The sequence below is a fragment of the Diceros bicornis genome, chromosome 1, assembly GCF_020826845.1.
Source record: "Diceros bicornis minor isolate mBicDic1 chromosome 1, mDicBic1.mat.cur, whole genome shotgun sequence".
Classification (NCBI taxonomy): Eukaryota; Metazoa; Chordata; class Mammalia; order Perissodactyla; family Rhinocerotidae; genus Diceros; species Diceros bicornis.
In genome coordinates, this window is record NC_080740.1 from 94,151,563 (window position 1) to 94,160,903 (window position 9,341).

Here is a 9,341-nt window from a genome sequence, read left to right on the forward strand (position 1 = left end):
TGCCTCCTTGTTGTGTTTTTGTTTTTTTGTTTTAGCATTTTATAACAGCTTTATAATTTACATGCAATAAAATTCACTCATTGTAAGTGTACAGTTCGATGATTTTTTTAGTCAATGGGCGGAGTTCTGTAACCGTCACCCCAATCCACTTTTAGAACAGTTCCATTACTGTAAACATTTCCTGCATGCTCATTTGAACTCAATCTTGGCTCTCTCCCTCAAGCCCAGACAACCACTGCTCTGCTTTCTGCCTCTATGGATGTGCCTTTTCTGGAAGTTTCATATAAATGAATGATAGGAGTGGAATAGCTAGGTTGTAAGTTTAACTTTGCTATACCAAAAAGTCAAACTTAGAGTTTCTATACTATACTATACCCAACAATTCCACTCCTAGGTATACACCCAAAAGAATGGAAAACATGTTCACTCAAAAACTTGTACACAAAATGTTCATAATAGTATTTCTCATAATAGCCAAAAGTGGAAACAACCTAAATGCCCATCAACTGACGAACGGACAAACAAAATGTGGCCTATCCATACAATGCAATATTTTTCAGCCATGGAAAGGAATCAAGTACTGATACATAGTACAATATGAATGAACCTCAAAAACGTTATCCCAAGTGAAAGATACTAGACACAAAGGCCACACATTGTATGATTCCACTTATATAAAATGTCCAGAATACATTTAATAGGCAAAGCCATTAAAATAGAAAGTAAATTATTGGTTGCCAGGGACTAGGGGGAGGGAGAGTGTGGAATGACTGCTAATGGGCACAGGGTGTCTTTTTGGAGTGATGAAAATGTTCTGGAATTTGATAGTGGTGATGGTTTCACAACATTATGAATATATGACATATGAATGAAAAAACTACTGAATTGTACACTTTTAAAGGGTGAATTTTATGATACATGAGTTTTCTCTCAATAAAACAATAATATGCAGCAAAGAAAACATACTACTGCATGAACAACATGAATAAACCTTAAAAATAAAATATTAAGGAAAATAATCCAGACACCGAAGAATACATACTAGACGATTCTGTTTATGTAAAGCTCAAAAACTAGTCTAGGTGTTAGAAATCAATATTGTGGTAACATTTGAGGAGGGTGGGGTATTGACTAGGAGGGAACCAAGGGGGGCTTCTGGGTTCTGGGAACATTCTATCTGTCGATCTGGGTGGAGGTTACACAAGTGTGTTCACAGTATATTCTACTTCAAGAAGACTACGTTAAAATATCAAGAGAAAAAAATCAATTGACAGTAAATGTAAGTCTGTTTCTGCACTTCCTATTACGTTTCATTGATCTATATGTCTATCTTTATGCCAATACCACCCATCTTGCTTACCTTTATGAAAAATGTTGAAATCAAGTAGTCTTCAAACTTTGTTCTTTTTCAAAATTGTTTTGGCAAATCTAGGTCCATTGCATTTCTGTATCAGTTTTCAAATGAGCTGGTCAATTTCTACGGAAAAGTCTACTGGGATCTTGATAGGGTTTGTGCTGAATCTCTAGAACAGTTTGGGCCGAACTGCCATTCTAAAAATACGAACTCTTTCATTCTACGAACATGGATTGTCTCTTCATTTATATAGATCTATATCTCAATAATATTTTGTAGTTTTCAGAGCACAGGGCTTGCACTCTTTTTATATTTATTCCTAAATATTCTTTTCTTTTTTATGCAATTCTGAATGGAATTGTTTCTTTAATTTTATTCTTGAATTGCATATTTCTAGTATAAAGAAATAAAATTGATTTTTGTATATATTGATCTTATACTCTGCAACATTGCTAAACTCATTTATTTCTTTTTTTTATTGGATTATAACATTGTGTAAATTTCAGGTGTACATCATTATACTTCTATTTCTGCATGGATTACATCATTTTCTCATGTTCACCACCCAAATACCAATTACCATCCATCACCACACACATGTGCCCAATTATCCCTTTTGCCCTCCTCCCCGCAACCCTTCCCCTCTGGTAACCACCAATCCAATCTCTGTCTCTATGTGTGTGTTTGTTGTTGTTATTATCTACTACTTAATGAGTGAGATCATATGGTATTTGACCTTCTCCCTCTGACTTATTTCACTTTGCATAATACCCTCAACGTCCATCCATGTTGTCACAAATGGCTCAATTTCATCATTTCTCATGGCTGAGTAATATTCCATTGTGTATATATACCACATCTTCTTTATCCATTTGTCCCTGGATGGGCACTTAGGTTGCTTCCAAGTCTTGGCTATTGTGAATAATGCTGCAATGAACACAGGGGTGCATGTATCTTTACGCATTCGTGTCTTCATGTTCTTTGGTAAATACTCAGCAGTGGAATAGCTGGACTGTATGGTATTTCTATCCTTAATGTTTTAAGGAATCTCCATACTGTTTTCCATAGTGGCTGCACCAGTTTGCACTCCTACCAGCAGCGTATGAGAGTTCCCTTCTCTCCACATCCTCTCCAACACCAATTTCCTGTCTTGTTAATTATGGCCCTTCTGACGGGCGTGAGGTGATATCTCATTGTAGTTTTGATTTGCATTTCCCTGATAGTTAATGATGTTGAACATCTTTTCATGTGCCTGTTGGTCATCTGTATATCTTCTTTGGAGAAATGTCTGTTAGGTCTTTTGCCCATTTTTTAATTGGATTGCTAGTTTTTTTGTTGTTGAGATGCATGTGTTCTTTATATATTTTGGAGATTAACCCCTTATCAGATATATGGTTTGCAAATATCTTCTCCCAATTGTTAGGTTGTCTTTTTGTTTTGTTGATGGTTTCCTTTGCTGTGCAGAAGCTTTTTAGTTTGATGTAGTCCCGTTTGTTTATTTTTTTTTATTGTTTTTCTTGCCCGGTCAGATATAGTGCTTGAAAATACGTTGCTAAGACTGATGTCAAAGAGCATACTGTCTACGTTTTCTTCTAGAAGTTTCATGTCTTACATTCAAGTCTTTAATCCATTTTGAGTTAATTTTTGTGTCTGGTGTAAGGCAATGGTATACTTTCATTGTTTTTCATGTGGCTGTCCAGTTTTCCCAACACCATATGTTGAAGAGACTTTCCTTTCTCCATTGTATGTTCTTGGCTCCTTTGTCGAAGATTAGCTGTCCATAGATGTGTGGGTTTATTTCTGGGCTTTTGATTCTATTTCATTGATCTGTGTGTCTGTTTTTGTGCCAGTACCATGCAGTTTTGGTTACTATAGCTTTATAGTATATTTTGAAATCCGGGAGTGTGATACCTCCAGCTTTGTTCTTTTTTCTCAGGATTCCATTAGCTATTCGGGGTCTTTTGTTGTTCCATATAAATTTTAGGATTCTTTGTTCTATTTCTGTGAAAAGTGTTGTTGGAACTTTGATGGGGATTGCATTGAATCTATAGATTGCTTTAGGAAGTATGGACGTCTTAACTATGTTAATTCTTCCAATCCAAGAGCACAGAATATCTTTCCATTTCTTTGTGTCCTCTTCGATTTCTTTCAGCAATGTTTTATAGTTTTCAGTGTACAGATCTTTCACCTCTTTGGTTACGTTTATTCCTAGGTATTTTATTCTTTTTGTTGCGATTGTAAATGGGATTGTATTCTTAATTTCTCTTTCTTCTACTTCGTTACTAGTGTATAGAAATGCAACTGATTTTTTTTTTAAAGATAAAATCTTTATCTTTATTTATTTATTTCCCCCCTAAAGCCCCAGTAGATAGTTGTATGTCATAGCTGCACATCCTTCTAGTTGCTGTATTTGGGACGCGGCTTCCGCATGACCGGAGAAGCAGTGCATCATGCGTGCCTGGGATCCGAACCCTGGCCGCCAGCAGCGGAGCGCGCGCACTTAACCGCTAAGCCACGGGGCCGGCCCGAAATGCAACTGATTTTTGTATGTTGATTTTGTATCTTGCAACGTTATCATATTCATTTATTACTTCTAAAAGTTTTTTGGTAAATTATTTAGGGTTTGCTATATATAAATTCATGTCATCTGCAAATATTGACAGTTTCACTTCTTCCTTTCCAGTTTGGATCCTTTTTATTTCTTTTTCTTGCCCAGTTGCTCTGGCTAGGACTTCCAATACTATGTTAAATAGGAGTGGTGAGAGTGGGCATCCTTGTTTGGTTCTTGTTCTTAGAGGGATAGCTTTCAGTTTTTCACCATTGAGGATGATATTAGCTGTGGATTTCTCATATATGGCCTTTATTATGTTTAGGTACTTTCCTTCTATACCCATTTTATTCATAATTTTTATCATAAATGGCTGCTGTATCTTGTGAAATGCTTTCTATGCATTTATTGAGGTGATCATGTGATTTTTATTCTTCATTTTATTAATGTGGTGTGTCACGTTGATTGATTTGTGGATATTGAACCACCCCTGCATCCGTGGAACAAATCCCACCTGATCATGGTGTATAATCTTTTTAATGTGTTGTTGTATGTGATTTGCTAGTATTTTGTTGAGGATTTTTGCATCAATGTTCATCAGTGATATTGGCCTGTCATTTTCTTTTTTTGTGTTGTCCTTTTCTGGTTTTGGTACCAGGGTAATGTTGGCTTCGTAGAATGATTTAGGGAGCTTCCCCTCCATCCTCAATTTTTTAGAAGAGTTTGAGAAGGATAGGTATTAAGTCTTCTTTGGATGTTTGGTAGAATTCACCAGGGAAGCTGTCTGGTCCTGGACTTTTATTTTTGGGGAGGTTTTTGATTACTGTGTTGATCTCCTTACTGGTGATTGGTCCATTCAAATTCTCTATTTCTTCTTGATCCAGTTTTGGAAGGTTGTATGATTCTAAGAATTCATCCATTTCTTCCAGATTCTCCCATTTGTTGGCGTATAGTTTTTCATAGTATTCTTTTATAATCTTTTGTATTTCTGAGGTGTCCATTGTAATTTCTCCTCTTTCATTTCTGATTTTACTTATTTGAACCTTCTCTCTTTTTTTCTTGGTGAGTCTACCTAAAGGTTAGTCAATTTTGTTTATCTTTTCAAAGAACCAGCTCTTGGTTTTATTAATTTTTTCTATTGTTTTTTTAGTCTCTATTTCATTTATTTCTGCTCTGATTTTTATTATTTCCCTACTTCTACTGATTTGGGGCTTTGTTTGTTCTTCTTTTTCCACTTCCTTTAGGTGCATTGTTAAATTGTTTATTTGAGATTTTTCTTGTCTGTTGAGATAGGCCTGTATCGCTATAAACTTCCCTCTTAGAACCGCTTTTTCTGTATCCCATAAATTCTGTCATGTCGTATTTTCATTTTAATTTGTCTCTAGGTATTTTTTTATTTCTCCTTTGATTTCTTCATTGACTCAATCGTTGTTCAGTAGCATTTTGTTTAATCTCCACATATTTGTGGCTTTTCTGATTTTCTTCCTATAGTTGATTTCTAGTTTCATACCATTGTGGTCAGAAAAGATGCTTGGTATTATTTCAATCTTCTTAAATTTATGGAGACTTGTTTTGTGGCCTAATATGTGATCAATCCTGGAGAATGTTCCATGTGCATTTGAAAAGAATGTGTATTCTTCGGTTTTTGGATAGAATGTTCTGTGTATATCTACTAGGTCCATCTGTTCTAATGTGTCATTTAATGCCAATGTTTCCTTATTGATCTTCTGTTTGGATGATCTATCTGTTGGTGTAAGTGGAGTGTTAAAGTCCCCTACTATTATTGTGTTTATGTCTATTTCTCTTTTTATGTCTGCTAATAATTGCTTTATATATTTAGACGCTCCTACTTTGGGTTCATAGATATTTGCAAGTGTTATATCCTCTTGTTGGATTGTTCCCTTGATCATTATGTAGTACCCTTCTTTGTCTCTTGTTACAGTTTTTGTTTTAAAGTCATATCTTTGTCTGATATGAGTATTGCTACCCCAGCTTTCTTTTCATTGCCATTTGCATGGAGTATCTTTTTCCAACCCTTCACTTTCAGTTTGTGAGTGTCTTTAGGTCTGAAGTGTGTCTCTTGTATGCAGCATATGTATGTGTCTTGTTTTTTATCCAGTCAGCCATCCTATGCCTTTTAACTGGAGCATTTAGTCCATTGATGTTTAAGGTAGCCATTGATAAGTATGTACTTATTATGCTTATGCTTTTAGGATTCTCTCTTTATCTTTAATTCTGGACATTTTAATTACAATGTGTCTTGGTGTGGGCCTCTTTGGGTTTATCTTGTTTGGTGCCATTTTTTAACTTTTTTTCTTGATGTTTTAGTAGTTCTTCTCTGTTCCTTTCTTCTCTTGCTCTCTTCCCTTGTGGTTTGTTGGCTTTCTTTAGTACTATGTTTGGGTTCCTTTCTCCTAGTTTTTTGTGTATTTATTATAGGTTTCTGGTTTGTGATTACCATGGGGTTCATACACAGTAACCTACGTATATAGCAATCTATATTAAGTTGATGGTCTCTTTAGTTTGACCTCGTTCTGAAAGCTCTACTCTTTAACTCCCCTCCTCCCACACTTTATGTTTTTGATATCATATCTAACCTATTTTTTTGCATTTGTATCCATTACTCTTTTTTGTGGTGTCTTGACATTAGTACAGCCATGTTTGGCCCCTCCATTGACCTACAGCCACCAGCACAAAAAGAAATATAAAAGCTGCTTTCTGCATGGTGGGAACTGGCCCTTCTCCCACGGAGATAGTTGCAATGTGTAAAAAGTTCAAGGCCCTTTGGGCCTCCCAGCCTGGGACAGACTGGCCATCTGTGCCGGGCTGGAACAATAACCAGGGTAAACAATGCACGTACACAACTGCTGGGCTGGGATGATAGCCAGGAGGCTTGGTGCCCGTATGCCACTGATAACCATTTGTGCATGGGAACACTGAATGCTTGCTCTGTAAACTCTGTAACTGCTTATATAAACTACTGGAAACCGAGGCCTGGTGAGAGTTCCACCTGTGGAAGGGACGCCTTGCCCAGGACATGTGATTCCCGCCCAGCGGTGTCAATTGAAGAGACTCTCCCAGCAGTGGGGCGTGGATGTTGTGAGTAACCGATCCGATGTGTTCTCTTTTCGGTCAACCTGGTGTTTCTCTTTCCGGTTGATTTGTGTCATTTCCCTTCAGTCGATGTGGATGTTTTCCCTTTCCAGTCGAGCTGATGTTTTTCCCTCTTAATATTTGACCTATTCAGATCTGTTTGCAGACTATCGCCTTTACTATCCTCTATGTAATAAAATATACCTTCAGTCCATTTGTTTGGAGTGGAAAGTTTCTTTTACATCTCTGATGGAATCTCCTGAACCTCTCATAATATGTGGAAATAGATAATTTTTCCTATTTGTGGTCTTCTCTTTTCCCCTTAAATAAGTCCCTTTACTATTTCTTGTAGTATTGGTTTCTTGGTGACAAACTCCTTTAATTTTTGCTTGTCTGGGGATCTTTTTATCTCTCCTTCCATTTTGAATGATAACCTTGCCAGGTAGAGTATTCCTGGCTGTAGGTTTTTTCCTTTTAGCACTTTAAATATATAGTGCCACTATCTTCTAGCCTGTAAGTTTTCTGCTGAGAAGTCAGCTGATAGCCTTATGGGGTTTCCTTTGTACGTAACTTGTCTTTCTCTTGTGGCTTTTAGGATTCTCTCTTTATCTTTAATTCTGGACATTTTAATTATGATGTGTCTTGGTGTGGGCCTCTTTGGGTTTATCTTGTTTGGGGCTCTCTGTGCTTCCTGTACTTGGATGTCTGTTTCCTTCCTTAGGTTAGGGAAGTTTTCATCTATTTTTTCTTCAAATAGATTCTCTGCCCCTTCGTCTCACTCTTCTCCTTCTGGGACACCTATAACATGGATGTTAGTGGGCCTGATGTTTTCCCAGAGGTCCCTTACACTGTCCTCACTCTTTTTAATTCTTTTCTCTTTTATCTGTTCAGCTTGGGTGATTTCTTCTAGTCTTTCGTCCAGCTCACAAATCCATTCTTATGTATCCTTAACTCTGCTTTTGAGTCCCTCTGGTGAATTTTTCATTTCCAGTATTGCATTCTTCATTTCTGATTGGTTCTTTTTTATATCTTCCATTTCTTTGTTGGTGTTCTCACTGAGTTCATCTACTCTTCTCCCCAGATCAGTGAGCATCCTTAATACTCTTTGTTTGAACTCTCTGTCAGGCAGGTTGCTCATTTCGGTTTCACTTAGTTCCTCTTCTGGGGTTTTGTCCTGTTCCCTTACTTGGAACGTATTCCTTTGCCTCCTCATTTTGCCTCTTTCCCTGTGCTTGTGTCTTTGTATTAGGTAGGTCAGCTACGTCTCCTGCTCTTGGATAGGTGACCTTATATAAGTGATGCCTTATGAGGGAAGTGTGCTTCCCTCAGTTCTGAATGTTCCAGGAGTGAACTCTATGTGGGCTACGTGTGTCCTTCTGTTGTGGCCTGTTTGCTCTTCCTGTAGGTGCCCTGGGGGGCTGAGCTGTCCCCCTGGCCAGCTGTTGTAATGCTCAGCTGCTTGTAGCTGTTGTGGTCCCTTCAGTCTCTTTATCAGCTCTGGGGAGCCCCGCACAGTTGGCTGCAAGTTCTAATAGCACATTCGTATTGCAGTATTTCTGTTAAGTGAGTAGGCCCCCAGAGTGGCAGGTTGTTGGGCTCAGGGGTTACAACTGCTATAAGCCTCCCGCCTTTAGGTCTCTTGTCAGCTCCCTGAGGATTGCAGCTGGTGGGGCTGACTTCAGGCATGGGAGCACCCAGTTGTTTCAGGCTTTGGAAGGTAGGGTTGATCCCCCATGTGGCTCTTTGAGAAGCACAAATCTTCTGCAGCTGGCAAGCCCTGCCACCCACAGGTCCACACGCACTGTCAACACAGTCCTGCCCCGTGTGCATACCCCGACCTCCTGAAGTAGACCCCGTCTCTCTGAGGCAGGAGCCCCACACACTCCACCACTGCCCCACACTCTCCACCCGCTCCTTGCGCATGTCCTACCCCACAGAGAGGTGGACCCAGTCCCCAGACTGCAAAGAATCCAGTCACCAATCTATGCAGGCCCAGAAGTTTCCTGTGGGCTTGTTGTTGGATGGGGCCAGTCCCTAGGGTGGGCTGCCCACCCTGGCTGAGCTGAATTAAATCAGTGCTCTAGTGGGTGGGGCAGACCCTGGGCTAGCAGGCCCCAGGGAGAACTCCAAGGGCATCTGCAGTCTGTGTCAGCACACCCACACCAGGCCACAACAATGGCTGCCACCAATGTCCCAGTCCCTGGAGAGGTCTCACCTCTCACCGGGATGCACTCAGAGCCTATCAGGTGAGTCTCTTTTCACCAAAGGGCTGTTCACCTTTCTTTCTGGTGATTTTAGGTTGCTTTCTGAAACAGATGAGTTTCTGCATGGGCCCTTTAAGAGCCG